Consider the following 23,032-nt stretch of genomic DNA (forward strand, 5'->3'; position numbering starts at 1 on the left):
AAGGAGTTCCCTTGCCAGAGGATTGTGTGACTATTATGGCCTCATCTCTCTGGAAACAATGCGGGACTTCTCCTGCTCGGTGGTATAGCTGCTGCTGTCCAGAACCAGCGAGGCCCCAGCATAATGTTCGCTGATGTCTTCCCAAATCTGCGCCCCATTAGCTATTCTGTAAGATTCTGCTGGAGAGAACGTCTCCCTGAACCCAGCACGAGTCCTCAGAGATCGCATGCCATGGACATCAAACAAACACACTTTGGCAGGATACATCACTTCAGTGGGTTAGGCAGGGGTCACGTCTTCATCCGTAACCTTCTAGTAAATTCTTAGCAATGTCAAGAAAATGGGATGTTACTAAGAGTTACATTACTGTCCAGACTAATTACCACAATCATCTCTGTAGCATGCGGAATCCGTCTCCGGCAGCAGCCACGTCTACGCGTACCTGCTCTGTCGCCAGAGAATCTGTACTGCGGATGGACCCGGCGGCAAATCGCAATTAATTTCTGCTTATGTGGGGGAAGTAGTGGAACTCCATAGTAAGTAATGGTCGGTATCTACTGTGGATTAGCGGTCTGCAGGAGCCCTAAGAAGAATCTGGACAGGTACGCGGGGTCACCGGTCGGCACAGGGTCGGATTCTGCTGCGGGATCCGACCCAACCGTGTGCAGCCGGGCATACAGTGAGTCAGTTCTGTGTATTATGCATTCACACCACCTAAGAACATTGCTGCATGGATGAAGAACCCCGGCCTCAGCTGCTCCCTGTGCAGGCCCTAAAAGTATGCCCCTGATTGTACATAACATTTCAGGGTATCTAGACACTGAAGCGGTACCACATCTCTACTTAATGGCTCATATGCACAACTGTATTATCCCTCCATGCAACCTTCAAGCTTTAGGCATCTTTCACATGGGTAACAGCAATATCGCCACTACAAAATCTATCTTCGCGCAATTTTGTAGAGTCAGCGATGCTTTTTCTGGAGAATAATCTGGCATCGCATCGCTGCCACCCCCAATAAATTGCGCAATGTTTTATTGCGAAAGTCAATAGGAGTTTCTAATGTTAAAAATGCATCACATTGCATGAAGAACGCAAGTTTGTGCGATGCGATAAACAAAGAGGCAAACATGGGAAATAAAAAAATAGCACCTTGAACAAAGATAGAGCATACTGTGATTTTTTTTTTTACCCGCAACATCGCATCAGTGAGAAAAAAAAAAAATCGCTAATGTGAAGGAAATCATTGAAAAGCATGGGTTTCACAATCATGTTTTGTAGCGCTGTTGCATTACCGGAAAAGTCACATTGAATTGCATAATCCGCAAGCGGAAAATAGAATGCAGCATGTTAATATTTATGGCAGATATCCGCGACATAGAGGCCATTGCTCTCTATGGTGATAGATATATCCGCAGCCCATACACAATCACATTGCGTATGGGCTGCGGGTATCCGCATCATCGCTAATCGACGGCATGGGGAATCTAAATAAAAACAAAAAGGTGTACTATGGATGACCGCCGGAGTGAGTATACGGTCATGCGCAGTACAACAGCTGGAATCCGTTGTGGGAGGCCCGCAGCAGATTCCGCATACGGCCATGTGAACCTGGCCTACACGTCAGTAATTTTCAGCAGTGTTTTGGAATTTTGGAGTCTATTTTGTGGGTCAGTATTAATTTTGGTTACAAATATAGTGGTCTGTACTTATTTTGGGACTCAATCTCAAGGTCTGTATTCAGTTTTCGATCTATATTAATTTTAGGGTCTGGTCTGGGTGTCTGTATTCATTTTGGGTTCCAAAGGATTTTTTTTGCCTCTATCTTTGGCTTTTAAAATGGGTTTGAATCTCTATTAGCAAGTAAAGTAGTTGGGGAAGGGGCCGAATTCGCCCAGTCCACCTAGGGCATCAATGGTATTAGTGTATCTTGACGCCACCAGAAGCTAGGGGTTTGACAGGAGGAATGCCCCTGTCACACCCCCAGCTCCTGATAGGGTCAAGCCACAAAGGTGTTAGCAGTACAGTGTGGATAGATTTGTCCCAGCGCTGGAGCGTTAGGCTGAGGGTTACTATACTTGTTAGCCTGACATTATAACCTGTTAATGCTGCCATGTTACCTGTCATAATTTAAGGCTAAGAAGTATAGTAACCGTCCGCCTAAGGCTGCAGCGTTAGTACACATCTATGCAGACGCTGCAGCCTCAGTGCTCCGTGCCGGACCCGATTTAACCCAAGTGCACTATGCTCCCGGCTGGCTGCTCACCTCTCCATCGTGGCCACCGCTTCACGCCTCCGTTCCCGGACGCCGGCTGTCAGCTGTGTCCCGCCGGCCGCATCAGTGGGGAAAACATAGTGCGCAGCGCTCCAACAGTTAGGCCGCTTCCGCCTTCTTGTCCGCCGCCGGGGAACGCACTTCCTTCTGGGGGTGGGCGGCTGCTGCAACGCAGGCCGCTCTATGACTTCTCTATTCTTTTTTAGTGTGCTGCCAGGACCTGGAGCCTAACAGCCTGTGCAGCCAATCAGGTACAGGGGGCGTCACCCCCTGTCAATCCTGACTTCACCAGGAATTCCTGGTGGCGTCAAGATACACTAATACCGGCAACAATATACCTTGTCCTAACTCTGCTAAACTTACACGGTCTGTCCAGCGATAAAGCTCTACTGTACTATGTAAGCAGAGAGGAAATAAGTACTTGAAAAGACCTTACTCTCTGCATGAGTCATTATACTGTACATTAGCAGTTTGTTTCACAAAATTATTAACATTTTTCTAGACTGCAAGTCAAATGCAGTTATTACATGACCGTTTTCTTCAAGTAGAACATGTCTTAAGCAAAAACTGGCAGGAATGTTGTTCTACGTTGTAGGCCCCTTTCACACCTGTGCTGAGGCTCCAGGAAATTTTCGCAGATCGGCTACTTCCTTGGAGCTGAACAAGAACACGAGAACTCCTGGACCCAGCACATGTCTGATCTCAATGATACTGGACAGAGTACATTGACTATAATGGGGCCTGTCCAGCTTCTGGCATTCTGACTGGCATTTTATAGGACAGAAATAGTGCGCTATTTCCTCCGTGATTTTCTGCTGTATCTGTAGTGGACAGAACCTCCGACACGGATAGGAATGGACCCTACCATGCACAAACAGCTGATCTAACAACATGTCCATAGTGACTGAAATAACAGGTATTGCAGGCTGACGAGTTCAGCACTCGGTGCATTCTGCTACTTTCATTATCACAATACTGCTTGTGTCACGGAAAGCGAACTTTGGCCCACATGTTTAAGACAGAAGAAAATTGAAATCTGACTGGCTGAACTAATCTAATCACTTTCATAAATCTGAAGCTACTTTTTCATAAAGGATGAGAAGTTTTTCAGGATAAATTATCATTAGACATCTCAGTGAATTACTAACATAATCTGTACTGACAAATATTCACTTTCACTAGTCTTCTTGCATAAATAAAAATACAGAACTGCAGACTGAAAAGGGCATCATATTGCTGGAGCATTATCAGTGGCAGCTAATGAATGCTGACATGTTTTCTGCTCAACAAATGAGTAGTTGGGGCTTTACATAATCACTGTCATGTCCTCCTGTCAGTGGCTGGCTGCATAGCTTTGCATAGATTCCAACTATATGTCTTATTCTTCTACTTCCACCTGTTTCCCTGTAAAGGCTTTTCTTAGCTTCGATTCCCAGAGCTGTGACTTACTGTTCCCTGTCAATGGGTGATGGCAGATATGAATGACAGTGAGCAGCAAGGACCGCCCACATGACACATTTACACTGAAATTAAGAAGAACCCATATCCGTGAAGGGGAGAGAGTAGTGGGAAAGAAAGACATCATTGAAGTCTGTGGGGCCATGGCTGCAAAGCTATACAGCAAGCCTCGTTGACATCAAAACATAACAGATCCTCTTTACATAGTATGTTAGGTTTAAAAAAAAAAAAAAAGACACGTTGCCCCCCCCCCCCCACCCAATGTTGATCTAGAGGAAGGCCAAAAACCCCAATGAGGTAGAAGTCAACTTTCCTCATTTAAGGGGAAAAAATTACTTCCCGACTCCAAGTCTGGCAATCAGAATAATCGCCAGATCACCGACCCTTCTGAAATAATTAGTAACTATAATATGTAATATTGTAATGTTCAAGAAAGGTGTCCAAGCTCCCTTTATTGTTTTTTATTGAATTCGCCATCACCACTTCCTCAGGCAGAGAGTTCCATAGTCTCACTGCTCTTACAGTAAAGAATCTTCTTCTGTAGAAACAGTCTTTCCTCTAGATGCAGGGATGCCTCCTTGTTACTGTCACAGTCCTGGGTATAAACAGATGATGGGAGAAATCTCTGTATTGTCCCCTGATATATTTGTACAAAGTCATTTGGTCACCCCTCAGCCGTCTTTCCTCTAAACTAAATAATTCCAATTTTGATAACCTCTCCCAGTATTGTAGTCCGCCCATTCGGTTTGTACCCACTCAAGCTCTGATATGTCCTTTTTGAGTACCGCTGTCCAAAACTGTACACAATATTCCATGTGTGGTCTGACCAGTGACTTGTAAAGAAGAAGAATAATGTTCTTGTCATGTGCTACTAGACTTCTTTTGATACAACCCATAATCCTATTTGCCTTGACAGCAGGTGGCTGATACTGGTTGCTGCAGTTCAATTAAGTTAACTAAAATCCTCAAGTCTTTTTTGCATGCCAGTTTTGCCTATTTCTGCTGATTTTGCCACAATTCACCCCCCCTCACCCCCCCCCCAAAAAAAAGAATTTAAAAAATAACGACTTTGGCAGAACTCATGCAAAAAGTGGCACGTCGATTAATATGTTGTAATATTTGAATGCCAGTTAGATCTATCAAAAGTGAGTTTACGTATGTGCCCAGAAGCCTACATATACATTATTAACTTCTAGAACAATGGTGCAATACACATACTTGTGGCTCTAGCACACTATGCAGACTTTATCTGTGTGCAAGTATAATACTAAGCAGCCAACCCACCAATGCATCGTGGGTGTGAGTGGCTGTTCAGCAGTATTTTGCACCTGTTACCTTCCCCATTTATTTCTGCATAATCCTGGGAACTGGTGTTTGTACCTGTCCACTTACCGTAACCCTGTATCAGTAAGGCCTGTGTTATAGGGCCATACTGTCATTTTTTTTCAGTGACTTTCTTGCGCGCAACATGTGATGTCAATAGCCCATTGATTTGTATTGGGCCACTTACACCGGCAATTATTTCATGTGCGCATTAATCATGTAAAGAAAATCACCATATACATTATCTTGGTGTGTATTATGCATGCATACGCACCAAGATAGTGTATGGGGATTGGCAGCATGCAGAAAGTACGCCTGCCACTGCATGCTTGTTATGTGCTTGCACGCGGGAGATACGTGCACACATGTTGGTGTGAGCCCAGCTTTAGGGCTCATTCACACGAATGTATTGGAATGGCGTATTATAGGCGGTACATTACCACAATCCAAATACATTGATTTTCACATGTCCCAATCACATTAGTGTCTTTTCATTACGTAAAATATGTGCAAAAAAAGAATGCAGCATGTTCTATTTTACCACATATTACGCGCCTTAGAGCCCATTGTTCTCTATGGGCACATAATAATTACATTGTGTATAATATGCAATACGGCTAAGAGACAGTGCGAGAAATTAAAATAAATAAACTAATTACACTGCACATTACAGCGTGTGTGAGATACACTGTCATGCACAGAGCACAATCGCGGCTCACCAGGCAGTAAAACGCAGCATTTTACGCATACAGCCATGTTAGTGGACACTCAGAGTGGTCATTTTTCAGTGAATTTTGTGTTGATTATATGCCTTTTTTTTGTCAATTGTATATATTAATTCTAGAACAACAATGATACATTTTTATTTATCTAGTCCCAACACATTTTGTAGCACTGTACCATTGTGTAAGTAACACACAAGCAGAATAACAATTAATTATGTGCATCAGTTTTGTCCTGGCATTTTTACCATTAATGATTAACACTACAATAGCATGTAGAATCAGTACAAATACATTTCTGTATCTGTGCCCCTCAAAGGGTTAAATGCTATAGTGAGGCCTAGAAAAACATGACTTCATACCTCCCCACAGAGCACAGTGCTGTGAGCAGGAGCAATTACACAGTCAGCTAGGTCTTCCAGAAACTCAAGGTGGTAAACCGTAATGTATATGGGCCATCTATTTACTAAGATACTTAATCATCTGCTTCAGCTACACTGAACTACTAAGAACTATAAGGTGAAGGGAGATATTAGGGATCTGCTTGGACAGTAATTTCTCAATATATTATTGGAAGCAATCCAATAAGGGAGGAAGATGCTGCCGCTTTGAGACTCCATCAACAGAATTCAGACAGCCTCGTACTATAGACACAGCCTATAGAGCCTAGTCATGGGCAGCTAGCAATCTGTCTTCAATGCACATTCCATACTCCAGTAACAGATCAATGCTCAAAAAGAGACATTAAAGGGGTTGTCCCGCGGCAGCAAGTGGGGGTATACACTTCTGTATGGCCATATTAATGCACTTTGTAATGTACATTGTGCATTAATTATGAGCCATACAGAAGTTATCAGAAGTTTTTCACTTACCTGCTCCGTTGCTAGCGTCCTCGTCTCCATGGTTGCCGTCTAATTTTCGCCGTCTAATGGCCAAATTAGACGCGCTTGCGCAGTCCGGGTCTTCTGCTTTTCTCAATGGGGCTCCGTGTAGCTCCGCCCCGTGCCGATTCCAGCCAATCAGGAGGCTGGAATCGGCAAAGGACCGCACAGAAGCCCTGCGGTCCACGGAGGGAGAAGATGCCGGCGGCCATCTTCAGCCGGTAAGTAAGAAGTCACCGGAGCACGGGGATTCAGGTAAGCGCTGTCCGGTGTTCTTTTTTAACCCCTGCATCGGGGTTGTCTCGCGCCGAACGGGGGGGGGGGTTTGAAAAAAAAAAAACCCGTTTCGGCGCGGGACAACCCCTTTAAGGGCTCCTTCACACTGGTTATCGCGATATCGTCACGAGAAAAATCGCTGAAAAATCACAGCTTTGTTCAGTTGATTTTTGACCGTCAGCAATGCTTTTACTTGTGAAAAATCGTGCATCGCTGCAGCCTGCGATTTTATTGCGCGAAAGTCAATAGGAATTTCTAATGTTAAAAATGCATCGCTTGAAAATCACAAGTTTGTGTGTTGTGATGCGATAAAAAGGAGGCTCCATATGGAAACATAGGCTAAAGGGGAAAAAAAACGCATAACGCAGGAAGATAAAACATGCTGTGAATTTTTTTCACGTCAAATCGCATGAGTGAAAATCGCAAATGGAAATTAAATTATTGAAATTCATTGGTTTCATAATTCTGCATTTTCACTCACTCTAGATTTTATCGCCAGTGTGAAGGCAGCCTAAGGCCTCATGTCCACGGGGAAAATCAGGCCCGCTCCGGATTCTCTATGGAGAATCCGTAGTGGGTCCCACCTGCCCCGCGGACATGAGGCATAAAAATAAGAATTAACTCACCTCTCGCCCGCTCCGGATCTTCCCTTCGCTGCGGCTTCATCTTCCCTCCGTCGCGGCTGGATCTTCTTTCTTCGGCCCGGCGGATCCGTGGGCAGGAGAAGAGTTAAAATCCCTTAGGCCTCATGTCCCCGGGCAAAATATGATTTAAGATCCGTAGCGGATCACCCGCATGCGGATCCGCATCCCATAGGGATGGATTGACCACCCGCGGGTAGATAAATACCCGCGGATGGTCAATAAAAGTGATTTTTAAAAAAATGGAGCATGAAAAAATCCGGACCATGCTCCATTTTCGTGCGGGTCTCCCGCGAGGATGGCTCCCGCAGGCTTCTATTGAGGCCTATGGAAGCCGTCCGGATCCGCGGGAGACCAAAATCAGCATATACTCACCTGCTCCGAATCTTCCCTTCTTCGCGGTTTCATCTTCTCTCCGTCGCGGCCGGATCTTTTTTCTTCGGGACGGTGCATGCGTGGGGCACGCAACCGACGTGCCGTGCACATCCGCTGGGCCGCAGAAAGAAGATCCGGCCGCGACAGAAAGAAGATGAAGCCGCGACGAAGGGAAGATCCAGAGCGTGCGAGAGGTGAGTTAATTCTTATTTTCAGCGCTCATGTCCGCGGGGCAGGAGGGACCCGCTACGGATTCTCCATGGAGAATCCGTAGCGGGCCTGATTTTCCCAGTGGACATGAGGCCTAAGAGCTTAAACACATGTGCTAATACATTCGCCGCTATGGAGTGTGGTAGCACATGAACCGGGTGAGGAGGGAGCGGGGTGAGGGTGGGGGCGGTTGGACTATTGAAACTCTGAGCTAGTGTGCACAAGTTGAAAAAAAAGCGGTAAGTTAGGTCCTGCCCTATTTTTCTCGCACATAGTATTAACGTGTTTAACAAAAGCCGCAGGGCATCATAAATCATACATCAGGGATAGATAATATATACCCGTACATATCTACAACCCAAACATATAGCATAAAGTCCCTCCTACAATATATAGCAAACAGAAGAAAAGCAAACTGGAGTGCAGGACTTATAACAACATATATATTTATTACATATTTAAAAGTCCTACAATAAAAAACACAGAAATACAAACAAGTATGAAAACACATTAAATCTAAAAAACGCCCACATAACGATATGAATCCCTGAGAGAATAATACAAATAGATGGATACCACTAGATATGTCCAGGGCCATATCCAGTAATTAATCTCCAGTAGGACCCCCATCCAGAGGGAAAGAGCAAAATGCATGTCACAGAGAATACAAAGAGTTTCCAACCAACCTTCTTCAGAGGGGTACTGCCATCTATAAATTCAATCCCTTAAAGGGGTTGTCTCGCGGCAGCAAGTGGGGTTATACACTTCTGTATGGCCATATTAATGCACTTTGTAATGTACATTGTGCATTAATTATGAGCCATACAGAAGTTATTCACTTACCTGCTCCGTTGCTAGCGTCCCCGTCTCCATGGATCCGTCTAAATTCGCTGGCAGCTTGCTTTTTTAGACGCGCTTGCGCAGTCCGTTCTTCTCCTTTCAGCACGAGCCGCTTCAGTGTGCTCCCCGCTACAGCTCTTCTGCGCATGCGCAGACGAGCTGTCACTGCTTGGGAGCGCGCTGGAGCGGCCATTCTGTACCATCCTCTGTTAGAGGAAGGTGCAGAGCCGCCCAGCTGTCCCGCCGTCCAGCTGTCCTGGTAAGTGATGGGCCGGGGGGGGGGGGTGGCTGCCGCTGCGCCGGGGGGGGGGCTGCCACTGCGATGGGGGGGGCTGCCGCTGCGATGGGGGGGGCTGCTGCTGTGCCGGGGGGGGGGCTGCCGCTGTGATGGGGGGGGCTGCCGCTGTGATGGGGGGGGGGCTGCCGCTGTGATGGGGGGGCCTGTCGCTGTGCCGGGGGGGGGGGCTGTCGCTGCGATGGGGGGGGCTGTCGCTGCGATGGGGGGGGGCTGTCGCTGCGATGGGGGGGCTGCCGCTGCGATGGGGGGGCTGCCGCTGCGATAGGGGGGCTGCGCCGGTTACCTGCTGCCTGGCGGTGGGTGACTGGTTGGCCGTGTTCACTCCAGGGGTCCGGTCGGCGGCTGCGGGGCGTCTGGTTGTCAGGGAGACACAGCTGGTAGCGTCTCGGGAGCGCACACGTCGGGCTACAGCAAGCGACGGGAAAAGAGCCGGCGGCCATCTTGGGAAAATTTTTATAAGTTGCTGAAACGCTGGAACGGTAAGTACAAACCAGCTAGAAAAGTCATTTACAGGGGGGCTTAGTAATGTATGCTTAATTAGGGGGACTGGGCAAAAAAATCCACTCCTGCCTCGAGACATCTCCTTTAAATAGTGCCCAAGTAGTTGAGCACACCTGTTAGAAATCCACGCCTGTTGGAAACACCTCTACACCTTCCTTCATTGAGAATAGTACATCATATGTAAGGGTGTACCAATATGGCGCTCATTCAGGTTCATGAAGATATGCAAGACTGACTTTGGTCACAGAAAAGGAAAATTTTTTTTGTATTGATCAAACTGTTCGATAGTCAGTCTCATAATGATGGAAATCCCTGTCACAGAGGACATAATGGCACATATGTGGACATTGCAGGGATGCCAAGGGCGACATGCAGCTCTCATGGAGCGATGCTTAATCAAAAGAATGGGAGGACTGGCATACCTCCCATTCCGTTTATTAATTTAGTTGCCCTTCTTTGAACCCCCTCAAGCATTGCAACATCCTTCCTGAGCACCGGTGTCCAGAACCAAACACAGTATTCCATATGAGGCCTGATAAGTACCTTATATAGTGGAAGAATAATGTTCTCGTCCCTCATCCCTATGCCTCTTTTAATGCACCCCAAGACTTTATTTACTTTTGCAGCAGCTGACTGGCATTGATTGCTCCAGTTAAATCTACAGTCCACTAGTACCCCCAGGTCTATTTCCATATCACTTTTCCCTAGCTGTACCCCATTTAGTGTGTATTGGTGACATCAGTTTCTCCTGCCCATGTTAATAACCTTACATTTATCAATATTGAACTTCATTTGTCATTTTTCTACCCAAAGAAGCTATAAAAATTGGGATTTTCTCACCCTGGAAAAAGACGGTTAAGGGCCGACCAAACAACTATGTATAAATACATTATGGGACAATACAAGGATCTCTCCCATGATCTGTTTAAACCCAGGACTGCGACGGTAACAAGAGGGCATCCTCTACAGTTAGAGGAAAGAAGGTTACATGAGGTGTAACACTGTATCTAGCCATATTTCTTATATACTGTTTTTTAGCAGTTTTCCACCCTCTGTAGGTTCTACCTCAAATTTTCAGTTCTGTCTCATCAAGTGGGTAGAAATGGCTGCTACAATTACTTCTATTAACTGCACACTGAAAAAAGATCAGTTACTCCTCCCTAACTTTCTGAAGCACACTACAGAAGTACTGAGCAGTATAGATGTGATTTTAGCAATTGTACCGCAGTAAATCACTCACTTCTATTTGTAGTAACATGTCTGTGCAAGTCTCTGCTTCTGTCTCCTTCCTTCCTCCGCTAACTTTCGAAAGACTTCTATGAGCAACATGAGTCTTTTTCACTTCCTGTGTTCTGTCTTGTAATGCTGTCTTCTACTAGATTCTGTTACTGGAGTTCACTTGACAACATGCAGTGGATAGCAAATTAGAAGGAGGGGAGACCCTTAAAGGCCAGCATTTTAGAGAGATTGTTCAGCATAAAACCATTTTTGGTGAAGTGATTTACTAGTTATGACATTGGCTATCATACTAACACAAGTTGTCCTAAAATGCAATGGCCATTTAATGTTATGGAATGCACTACAATAACTGTACAACTCCCATAAAGTAAACTTGGACATGCAATAGAAAGTTTCCCTTTTCATTCATACAATCTTGTCACTTGGCTCCCGTCTATGTGGATCAGAGATCTCAGCATGGTATGACCAATGTTGCTCTGCTTTAGTTCAGTTCAGAATAGTTCTATGCAAGAAGAAGAGATTTAATTCACTGAGCCATGCGCAGTTGTTCGGTATTACAGATCTGTTGTGACAGGAGAGAGATGCATACAAACCTCACTCGGTGATTCCTGATCCTTACAGACTATACAATGAAGACATCACAGAAGATGCAACTGTCTCCCAGATGGTATCCTATTAGTCATGTAGCAGAATGGAAACACTTTACATACAGAGAATACCACAGGTGGAGTCAGAAGCTTCATAGTGCATTAATCAGCCACCACAAGTCATGTCCACAGTTATAAGCTGTAGTTCTATTACTACAGACAATCATTCAGAAACAGTAGGCTCATCTCCTGCAGTGTTACAGATGTACTAGAAAGTACCTTTATCGATTAATTCATCAATGTATAGAAAAAGTCAGTGGGGCTTATTTACGTAGATTGATGTTTCACGTAATTTATGGTTTACATTTTTTAACATTTATACAAAGGTAACAGCAGCGATTCGGTCATTGTGTTTTGTCCAATGTGGTTTACATAATGTGTTAACTTTTTTCTGAGTTGTTATGAATGTGGCTGCACCATAGATCTATTTTTTTTTTTTACTATTTTTAAAAATAACTTTCTTTTTAAATGAAAAAATAGATTTTTTTTTCTGTAGTGGGAAAGAAAGGCTTTAGTTATTCTACTACATTTTTAAAAAATTAATTTACATTTTTTCCCCCCAGAGCATGATGATAAGTTGCAGTTGTTTGACCACTTACATAATGCTTTGGAATACACTGTCAGTGTAAAACTGACAGACAAGCTATTAGTTCGTACCTCTGGCCTCTCGCTTTTGACTGTAGCATCTAAGGATTTAACCAAACCAACTGGTTACACCTGCTTTACTTACTTCCCACTGCTTTGCCTGTTCTTGCGTCGGGGAGTGAGCTGGATGAGAGAGGGAAAGCCTTAGCATTAGTGTCCCTGGACCCCTATTTGGTTACATTACCTATTACGGTAGGATGCGAAAAGACAATGGTGTGAGAGGAAGCAGTTAGGCCTCATGTCCATGGGCGGATTTGACTTGCAGAATCCGTGCTGGACACCCGTGCGGCAATCCGTAATTCAAGCCACGCATAGGGAGACATGGGAGTCCGCAGCTTAATTAAAACATGCAAATTTGTTTTGCGGACCTTTTGGTCCGAAAAACAAATTGCAGCATGCTCCATTTTGCTGCGGATACCGCAAGGACGGCTGCCCTTGAAGTCAAAGGAAGCCGTCCGATCCACGACCCATCAGCAATTGAGTTGCGGACGGACCACGGATTCCGTGGGAAAGCAGGAGATTTACAAAAAAAAAGTTAAAAATCACTGCACATGTGTGGCAGCCAATGCGCCCGCTCACTTTCGCAGAGGAGAAAATGAAGACCCACAGAAGACCCGGACAGGTAAAAACCCTGAAACAGCTGTCTGTGCATGGGCTCTGACTTTGCTTTTAATTCCTGGTCATTGTTACAAGGCTTGTATAAAAAGCCTAACTTTGACTTTAGATATTGCTGCCTTCCAACAGGTGGCACTGTGAAGCTATTGTTTCATCTCTCTTGTTTGCATATTACCCAGAGAAGCATGCATGGCCTTTTATGTCTGCTCACTCACCGTCTAGGTGCTCTCCCTAAGAAGAAAAGATAGCGTTTCTAATCTATGCACAATTACACACACGATACTGACTGATGACTGTTGGTCACACTGCATTGCATTACTGCATTACCATTTGCCCCTTTATTTTATAATATATTTTTTGATGTTGTCCTTGTCTATTTTTGAATAATAAAGCATTTATATTTTAGGGAATATTACCTATGGGCATTTTTTGCCTTTGGCAATTAGAATTAGGTTTATATGACCTGGAGTTTTCCTAGGGCAATTTATAATAAATACCTATATATAGATAACACAGGTTTCACCACTCACAGTAGATGATGGACACAGTGTCACCTTCTCCCCCCTTCCTGCACAATGACCTCTATACAGATTACAGAGCATGTCCACAACAAACTCCTGTAGAAGTCAATGGGTCCCCTCCTTTTCATTCTGCCTATAGCCCTCGAAGCTGCTGCAAAGCATAACTCTAAATGTTGTTACCAGCAGCTCAGAGCCAATCTGGCTGCCTTCATAGTCATACATGAAAAATAGAATAAAAAACAATCTATGATCAGAAAATAAAAAAGGATTAGAACAAAAAGAATGTGTCAGTATATTGCTTTAATCAGCAAAAAACAATATAGGATTATTTCACATATATCTTTTTCGTGACATTTTCTTTAGCTTGTTAAAAAAATACATGAATTTCAATTTTTGGGTGGCATTGTTTTTATACTAACATGACTTTTTTTCAAGTGTTTTTCTTTCTATAAACAAGTCTATAGGAAAATGACTTGAGAAAAACACCATAGCTAGAACATGCCGCCTTTAAAAAAATACCATGGACCCAAAAAACACACGGAAAGTGAGTAAAAACACTCCAGAAAAAACAACAGTGCTTGTAGTGCATTTAATGACTCACTATTAATCTACAGCTAACATCTGGTTGCAGGATTTTTCCTTTGGTGAAAAAAAAAATGCAACAAAAAAAAATTGCCACAAAAGAATACAAAAAGTGTGTGAAACCACCCTAAAAGCTGAACGTTCTTACTCCTCTGTTACACATGTAGAACAATGAATGGGCAAAACGTAAAATCAGGTACATATACACCAACATTAATGCACCATTACCGCACGCCTTTTGCACTTTCACATGGAATGATCTTAAAATCTGAATTAAATTGTAACTTTTCAGCCTCATATCAAGAAAACACAAATGTCATACTTACCAGTGGAAAGTGTGTGACAAATGTGTGTGGGTGCAAGCCTCCCTTTCATGTTCAACTGTTGCTTATTGTGTGGGTTTTAGAGCTAAAGTGGCAAAAACATTTATCTTGTGATACCTTTCATTTCAAGTTGTAATAAGTTGTAAATCGCCGACTGCACTTCATACACTTAAATGTAAATAAAAAGGTAAAATACAGGTGTTGCATCCCAGTTTGGGAATAAGGAGGGGTTCTACTTCCAATAGGTGGAGGGGCATTATACCATCTCCCATTTGTACTGGTAGAAAACATAAAAACGGTCACTTCAGAAAGGATATCATTTATATCTTGATTTAGTTATGTTGAAAGAAATATAGATAAGCCTTGGCTATAAATAGTGCAATTTCTGCTTCTAATGTAGATGGTGTTGGCGTACCAGTATCCTTTATTATACCGAACATGAAGGTAGGACAGAGATTAGAATCTAGTTAGTTCCTTTACGACATCATATCTTCCTTAAAAGTGAAATACAAAATATTTTCCCTTTATCTTACATACTGATCTTGACTTGAAGCCACGCATCAGAACTTCACAATGATCTATAAATAAGTACCGAAGATAGCAATGCCAGGCAACATCTATTAAATCATACAATCAATACCCCGTGAAAAATATGCCAAGCGTACATCTCCAACTTACTGAAGCTAGAGTGGAGCTGTTGAAATCAGTATGACACAATCTTACAACAGCCTCTCATCTCCAATGCCGTGGATAGCACTTCCATTTGTGGTTTGTAGCCTACTATTCTCTGGCTTCTCATAGCATTGATAACTGAATTAAACAAGATCAGATCATAGATATCTTCAAATACTGTGAACACCTCATTCTGAGTTAACTTGATTAGTAAGAGGTGAAGGCCAATAACTAAGGCTGCCTGTCTCCACCGTGGGAGCCGCCGCCTGGGAGCAGGAGCCGGCAGATGGATCTCCGCGGTTAGCCTATCTGACAGATAGGCTCACCACAGAGAATCGTGGCAATTCGCAGCATGCTGCAATTTGCCAGCCTCAAGCGGAGAATTGTGGGCATATGTTTGCATATAACAGCAAAGTGGCCTCCAAAAAGATGTACAAGATAAATTTTCCCCTAAATCTGCAGTGAATACTGGGATATGTGAGCTCAGGTCTCTGGAGAACAGTAAATGCAAAAGTGAAGGTGAAAGGGCTATAATTCAGAGTATAACTCAAAACCAGTACAGGATAAGGCTCTGCTCACATCTGCAACAGCTTCCGTTCCATTCACCCACCCATCTCAGCTGCTTGTATATAGCCAGGTTTCCAGCTTTCTTCCTCATGTGAAGACTTTTTACCCAACAAAGAGGTGTCTTTAAAGCTAGGAAACGATCGATAAGGTTCACCAGGACGTGGCAGATGGGCCCACATGTTTTGATCGAGATGGGCATTAGGAACCTCGCTTTTTTGTGAGGTTGCTATAAACACTTGTGCAGTCTTATTCAGATATTGAATGTGTATGAGGGTTACTGTAATTTTTGCACTCCTTGCTTATGAGTATCTTCTCATTTAATTTATTTGGTGGAAGTGCTGTCTTTTGTTTTTTGTTGCAGGTGCTTTGGAAAAAATACTGCATTCTTCTTCTCTAATCTAATGGAATTTGCAATGAGTCTTTAATGCAGACAGGAACAGAGACAGTTTTAGTAATGCAAAGTATTTAGATAGTTTAGTACACTATAAATTGAGGGACCAATAGCGTACATATGTCAGCTATACTAACCACCTGCTTAATTTTCATGATTGACAAATGTGTATCCTTTATCTTTTACAGGATAGTGGCAATGGTTCAAAAGTCTCTGGTTTGAAACCATCATCTGCTGTTGCTCAGAAGCAAAAGAGTGTGTTGTGGGAGGCAGAGACATGTCCACTCCTTTGATTTAATAAACCTCTCACTATACTAATGTGGGAGGACAAGGTCTTAAATACATCTCCATTAAACAGAAAATTAGACAGTCGATTCCTAAATTATGCTAATAGATGATGCCGTTAGAAAGGGAGCAGATAACTATAGGAAAACCTGGATCCAGAAAAAAAGCCCCTACTATTACCTGCGTATGCTCTAAATACAAAGAAGCTGTCCTCTGTGGACACATCATTATTTTATAAAGAGGTTGATTAGCCATGGTTGGACAGTTTTCCTTTACAAACATGCAGGACCGTCACCTCCTAAGGGTATGTTTACAAATAGCAGAAATGCTGTGGAATTTTCGCAGTGGTGAATTCCGCAGCATCTCTGCATCCAAAACAGAGTCAAAAATTGGTGCGGATTTGGACTAGAAATCAACTGCGTACACAAAGCTGATTTCAGAAGATACAGCATTCACCTCTGAAGTCTTCTCGCTGTTAGCACACCCCGACACTCGGTACCCAGCGGCCTGTAGTGAGCACAGTGCCACTGGTCAGGTGATGCAGAAGTAGAATCCCCCGACCAGCATCACTGCGCTAACTACAGGCTGCTGGGTATTGCTGACAGCACGAAGACGTCAGAGATGAGTGCTGTATCTTCTGAAATCGGATATGCAGCTGATTTTGAGTGAAAATCCCCAAGTCAAGCTTCTAATAATATGGAGCATTTATTTTCTCATTTCTGGAACTAGTACCACTAAAATACAGCTTCCAAAGAAAGGTCATTTTAAACACTGGAATATAGAACAAGACCACAAAGTATTAACCCCTTCATGACATGGCCTATTTTGGGCTTAAGGACGCAACAATTTTTGGCGGATTTTCTTCTCCGTTTATCAAAAGTCATAACTTTTTTATTTTTCCGTCGACGCGGCCGTATGAGGGCTTGTTTTTTGCGTGGCGAACTGTAGTTTTTATTGGTGCCACTTTAGGGTACATAGACTATATTGTAAAACTTTATTTTTTTTTTTTATGATAGCAGGGAGAGAAAACGCATCAATTCTGCCATAGATTTTTTTATTTCTTTTTTACAGCGGTAATCATGCAGCATAAATGAGACAATCCATTTTTTCTGCGGACCGGTACGGTTACAACGATACCAAAATTCTTACATTTTTTTTAGGTTTTCCCACTTTTCTGCAATAAAAACCCTTTTTTTAAAAAATCTTTTTCTATTCTAAATTGCTGCATTCAAAGTCCTGTAACTTTTTTATTTTTCGATGTACGGAGCTCTATGAGGGCTTATTTTTTTGCGAGACGAGCTGTAGTTTTTACTGGTACCATTTTGGGGTACATACGGCTTTTTTGATCACTTTTATTGCGTTTTTAGTGAGGCAAAATGCTAAAAATTAGCATTTTGCCTCAGTTTTTTAGCGTTTTTTTCCGTGCACAGTCAAAAGCATGTGCAACTTATTGTACACGTCGTTGCGGACGCGACAATACCAAATATGTGGGGCTTTATTTTTTTTTAACTTTTTTATGCTAATCTGAGAAAAAGCATAAAAAAATGTTTTTTTTACTCTTTTTTTACATTTTTTTAAATTCTTTTTTTAATCTTTGTTTTTTTTACACTGTTTGTGTCCCTCATCACTGCCCTGATGATCCCTGTCATAAGGCATGGCAGAGCTACTGCTCTGCCATGCCTTATTGCTTGTACAGCGATCTCAGGCATAGGCAATACAGGATGCCAGTGTCTGGCGTCCTGTTGTCATGGTGACAGGCCGGGCTCTCGCGATGACATCGCGAGTGCTGGCCGGAGACACAGAGGGAGTCCGCTCCCTCTGTGAACTCTTTCCCTGCCGCGATCTACTTAGATCGCGGCAGGGAAGGGGTTAACAGTGGGGGGGCGCATCTCCGATGCCCCCCCGCTGTTGCAGCGGGACGTCGGCTGTGACTGACAGCCGGCTCCCGCTACGGGATAGCGCGGGATCGTATGTGATCCCGCGCTATCTCCAGGACGTAAGTTTACGTCCTGTTGCGGGAAGTACCTGCTGCCAGGACGTAAACTTACGCCCTGCAGCGGGAACGGGTTAAAATATATGTGCTACCTTATCATGGCAAAACAATTTTAGTTATGTGTTTTTTATTCATTCTTTTATTTTTAATATCTTTCTTCTCTGACAGACATGCTTGTTGAGCTGCAAGTTCAGGGCTCAATGGGTGTTCCCTTTGAAGCACGCTCTATCTCCCTCTCTCCTTTTCATACTAATAGGTCTCTGCAAGCTGTGATTTCTGCGAGACACTGCAACTCAAAAGTCTCCTCGGGGATATATACATATTGTGTGAAAATAATACTGACCATCACTGATAACCTCTATAGTGCATAGATTTGCAAGAAACAAAGGCATAACATATGACTGCAGGATGATAATATGATAGAGTACGTTTATATTGTATAGCTGAAGCAACTGGAAATTCATCACCATGGTATCAAAAGGTCTGTATAGATGGAGGCATATACAGAACTGTAGGATATTTTTAAATCTTTTTAATGCAATGTACTGGGGAAAAAAAGTCTGCAATGATATACATTCCCCTCAATCAATGGGCTCTGAAAACACAGATGATACCACCTTCTAGTATAAAGACTGTAATTACCGTTAACTGCACTCATTGTTAAAAAAAAAGATCAAGCACTTATAAAGAGTTGTCAAAATCAAATTAAAACTTTTGTCTGTGTGATTATAACTACCATACAAGTAAGTGATTACAATATCAGAGCCAAAGGATAATTTATTGTGGAAAACTGAACACTTGAAGAGAAGGCTATAGTACCCTGTTGTACCACCTCTAGCTTGGATACAAGATGTGATACAGGCACGCATGGAGGCTCTAGTACCTTGTTGTACCGCCTCTAGCTTGGATACAAGATGTGATACAGGTGGGCATGGAGGCTCTAGTACCCTGTTGTACCACCTCTAGCTTAGATACAAGATGCGATACGGGCGGACATGGAGACTCTAGTACCCTGTTGTACTGCCTCTAGCTTGGATACAAGATGTGATACAGGAGGGCATGGAGGCTGCAGTACCCTGTTGTACCACCTCTGGCTTGGATACAAGATGTGATACTGGTAGACATGGAGACTCTAGTATCCGCTTGTACCGCCTCTAGCTTGGATACAAGATGTTATACGGGCAGACATGAAGACTCTAGTACCCTGTTGTGCCACCTCTAGTTTGGATACAAGATGTGATACAGGAGGGCATGGAGGCTGCAGTACCCTGTTGTACCGCCTCTAGTTTGGATACAAGATGTGATACGGGAGACATGGAGGCTCTAGTACCCTGTTGTACCGTGTCTAGCTTGGTTGTAAGATGTGATACAAGCGGGCATGGAGGCATACAGGTTCTGTATGGTATCCTGCAGCATACAGGTCCACATTTGCTGTAACTGAGACTTTAGATCAGGGGTATCAAACTTATTTTCACCAAGGGCCATATCAGCCTTAGGCCTCATTCACATGGGCTACAAAATCTCGCTACAAAATCATTGCTATGTTTTGTAGCCTGAAAGAACCCATTGGAAACCACTGGCTTCACATACATGTGTTTTGTAGCGAAATTTTGAAGCCTGTGTGAATGAGGCCTTATGGTTGCCTTCAAAGGACCATTTGTAATTGTAAGACTGTAAAGTATAAGTGACCCTCATAGTGGTTGCAGTAGTAATAATGATCCCAGTAGTAACAGGGATAGTAATAGTTGCCCCAGTAGTAAGTGACCGCAGTAATAATAGTGACCCCCAAAGTGGCTCCAGTAGTAACAGTGACCCCCCCTCACATAGTGACCCCAGTATTATCTGTCTCCTATATGGGTAGCCACAGTAGTAATAGTGCCCCACCATAGTGGCTCCAGTAGCAATAATGTTCCCTATTTTGGCCCAAGTAATAATAGAGACCCCTCTATTCACCATTGGTCAAGCAGCAACCATGCAGGCATTCCCCTCAGCGTCTGCGCTGCGTACAGGACAGCACATGCAAACGCAGAAGGGAAGAGGTCAGCGGTCACAGACTCAACAGCGTCTGCTGCTAGATCGGAACTGCAGGCTGGGTGATTGGAATGCCTGTTAGTTTGTTGCATGATCGATAGGCCAGATTTGGCCCCCGGGCCTTGTGTTTGACATGTGTGCTATAGATCATGCAAATTTGTAGGCTGATGAAGTTGGCATTTCAGATTGTCTCAAACATGTTCTATTGGTGATAAATCTGGCAACTGGGCAGGCCACACAACAGTGGCAATGTTGTGGATGAATTCCTGTGATATCCCTGCTGTCTGCAGCTGAGAATTGTCATGCTGTAAAAGGCAGAATTGAGATGATCATACCTAGGTCTCAAGGCACAAACATGGCCGTCATCAAGTGCCCAAACTATACCTGGATTTGTTGCTGAAGACAATCTGGTTCCACTCCGTAGCCAACTGCAAACAGAGGTGATGGAGACACTGCAAACGGAGGTGATGGGGTGTGTCCAAGGCAGTACACGTAATGGACACCATGAGACCAAATGTCCTTCAGTGAAGGTTCAGACAAACACAAAAGCCTGTAACAATGGTGCCACCTGTCTCTGGGTGGTAGAAAACAAAACAGTTGGAGCTGCTCAGTCTTGTCAAATGATCTTTGATTCTGTCAAGTGTGTCCTGAGCTTGGTCACTTTGTGTGTGTGCTCTAACTCATGCACTGATCCCAACATCTCCTAACAGTCCAGTCAGAATGTCCCAGGTAAAGGGCAATTTGTTGATGCAACCATCCAGTGAAATCTCTGTGATTGCATCGTAGACGCGTCTAGTGATCAACAAGCTCTACACAAGCAGAAAAAGAGGTCACTACACACAAGTAGCCTCTGAGAGCCTTTTTATAGGCCAAGGGTGACACCACTTTTAGTCCCTGAGGTGGCAAGACCGTTCATTTAATCACACCACAGCTCTAATCATTGGCATATGCCTGAGATGGAACTGCAACAACTCCTTCTAGGTGCCTAAGTTTTTTTCACAAAGAGTTTCTAGCAGCATTATATTGTAGCTAATTAAAGTTTATCTCAAAGGATCTCAAACGTATATGCGCTGAATAGATAAAAGCTCAAGCAATAATAAATAGTAATAATAATTAAGGAAATCGTGACTTACCAATATTTCCTAAACTAGTATAACTTGATTTCACCACATTTCTTCAAGTGCAACTGTAGTAAAGACCCTGAAAAATATGAAACATTTATTTTACATACTGTTTTTACAATCCCATATAGTGGCGCAAAGCAAACTCATTTATAAGTCATGGCAGTTACAGTGGCAAGAAAAAGTAAGTGAACCTTTGGAATTAGCTGGATTTATGCATAGATTATTCGTAAAATGTGGTTTGTGTTGCAGTTAGTGACAGGCACGCTGGTTTTAGTGTTAGGTCTGTTCAATGTGAAACATAAGCCCCCCCACCCCCAAAATAAATAAGTAAATAAAAAATAAGCCCTAGCTAAACTACATGGAAAAAAAAACAGCAATACTCACCTAGCCGGTGGCGTTTGAGTCCCTCGGACTGATCTCCAGCGTTGCGGCAGGCTTCCGTCTCGTCAACGTTGACACAGCACTCTCTTTCTGGTGACGGGGCTTTGAATACCCGGCCTCCAGCAAGCGAGCGCAGTGATTGGATCACGAGTGCTGCTAGCTCAGCCAATCAGAGCCGGTGCTTTGTTCGCGCGGCCAAATCGTGACTGTCTGCATAGGATTGCGTTTGTTAACGCAGTCCTATGGCAGCTTCCAAGGGCGGAAATTGCGTGGGAAATCCCGCCGCTGAATTTCCGCCCGTCTGCAGGCAGCTTTAGTATTTTCTGTTTACATGGCCCTATAGTCACTTGGTTTTTAGTTTTGCCAAAAACCAAGCATTTCTGACGAGTGAGCAATTTCTCGCTCGTTGCCTTGGCAGTGTCCGCTTGTACAGGGTGGAGCGCGGTAATTTGCTAATTTGGGAGTGAAATAAAAAAATAATGAACTTGTAAAAACTTTATTTCATATTTTATTTACATTGAACAGTAGTGGAATTTACAAATTATTTGGTTTTAAATATTGTATCTGGCAAATGTTGACCTTCGCTATCCACACACTGCTGCATACGTTTTCTGAAGTTCTCAAGCACTCTTTCAAGCATGTCGACTGGTATTGTGGCAATCTCAGCGTCAATATTTTTCCTTAGGTCTTCCAGGGTGTTGTTTTTTGAGTTGCAGGTTGTGGCAGCGCTGTTGGTCGAAGAGAGGGGAGAGTGGGCGTTGCTTATAGTGGCTGACGGGAAGTTTGTCTGCAGCTGCTTTTCAGTTGCCATCATGCAGGGGACACGTGAGGAGCGTTCATTTTGTGTTGAAGCGTATTTTTCAAATAACCACTCGATCATTGCAATGCAACGTATGCAGCAGTGTGTGGATAGCCAAGGTCAACATTTGCCAGATACAATATTTAAAACCAAATCATTTGTAAATTCCACTACTGTTCAATGTAAATAAAATATAAAATAAAGTTTTTACAAGTTCATTATTTTTTTATTTCACTCCCAAATTAGCAAATTACCGCGCTCCACCCTGTACATGAAATGATTATCGCCTGTATTCGCTGTTGCAAGTAAGAATTTGAGTGATAATCGCCTTATGTAAAGGTAGCTTTATTGTGACTTAGATAAGAATCAAACCACATTAAGGGCGCCCACCCACTGGCGATTTTTTTCCCTGCGAAA

At 43.4% G+C, this 23,032-nt stretch overlaps 1 protein-coding gene across 2 annotated transcripts in view; it reads right to left on the bottom strand.

Annotated features, from left to right (window-relative positions):
* The window catches only part of FYN (FYN proto-oncogene, Src family tyrosine kinase), a 212,369-nt gene that overhangs the window by 100,870 nt on the left and 88,467 nt on the right, over positions 1-23,032 (bottom strand). For both annotated transcript variants that reach the window (XM_066607097.1, XM_066607090.1), the window contains exon 3: positions 21,445-21,511. The gene's annotated coding sequence lies outside the window, so the exon portion shown is untranslated. The remainder of the gene's footprint in view (positions 1-21,444; positions 21,512-23,032) is intronic.

The sequence above is a fragment of the Eleutherodactylus coqui genome, chromosome 1, assembly GCF_035609145.1.
Source record: "Eleutherodactylus coqui strain aEleCoq1 chromosome 1, aEleCoq1.hap1, whole genome shotgun sequence".
Lineage (NCBI taxonomy): Eukaryota > Metazoa > Chordata > Amphibia > Anura > Eleutherodactylidae > Eleutherodactylus > Eleutherodactylus coqui.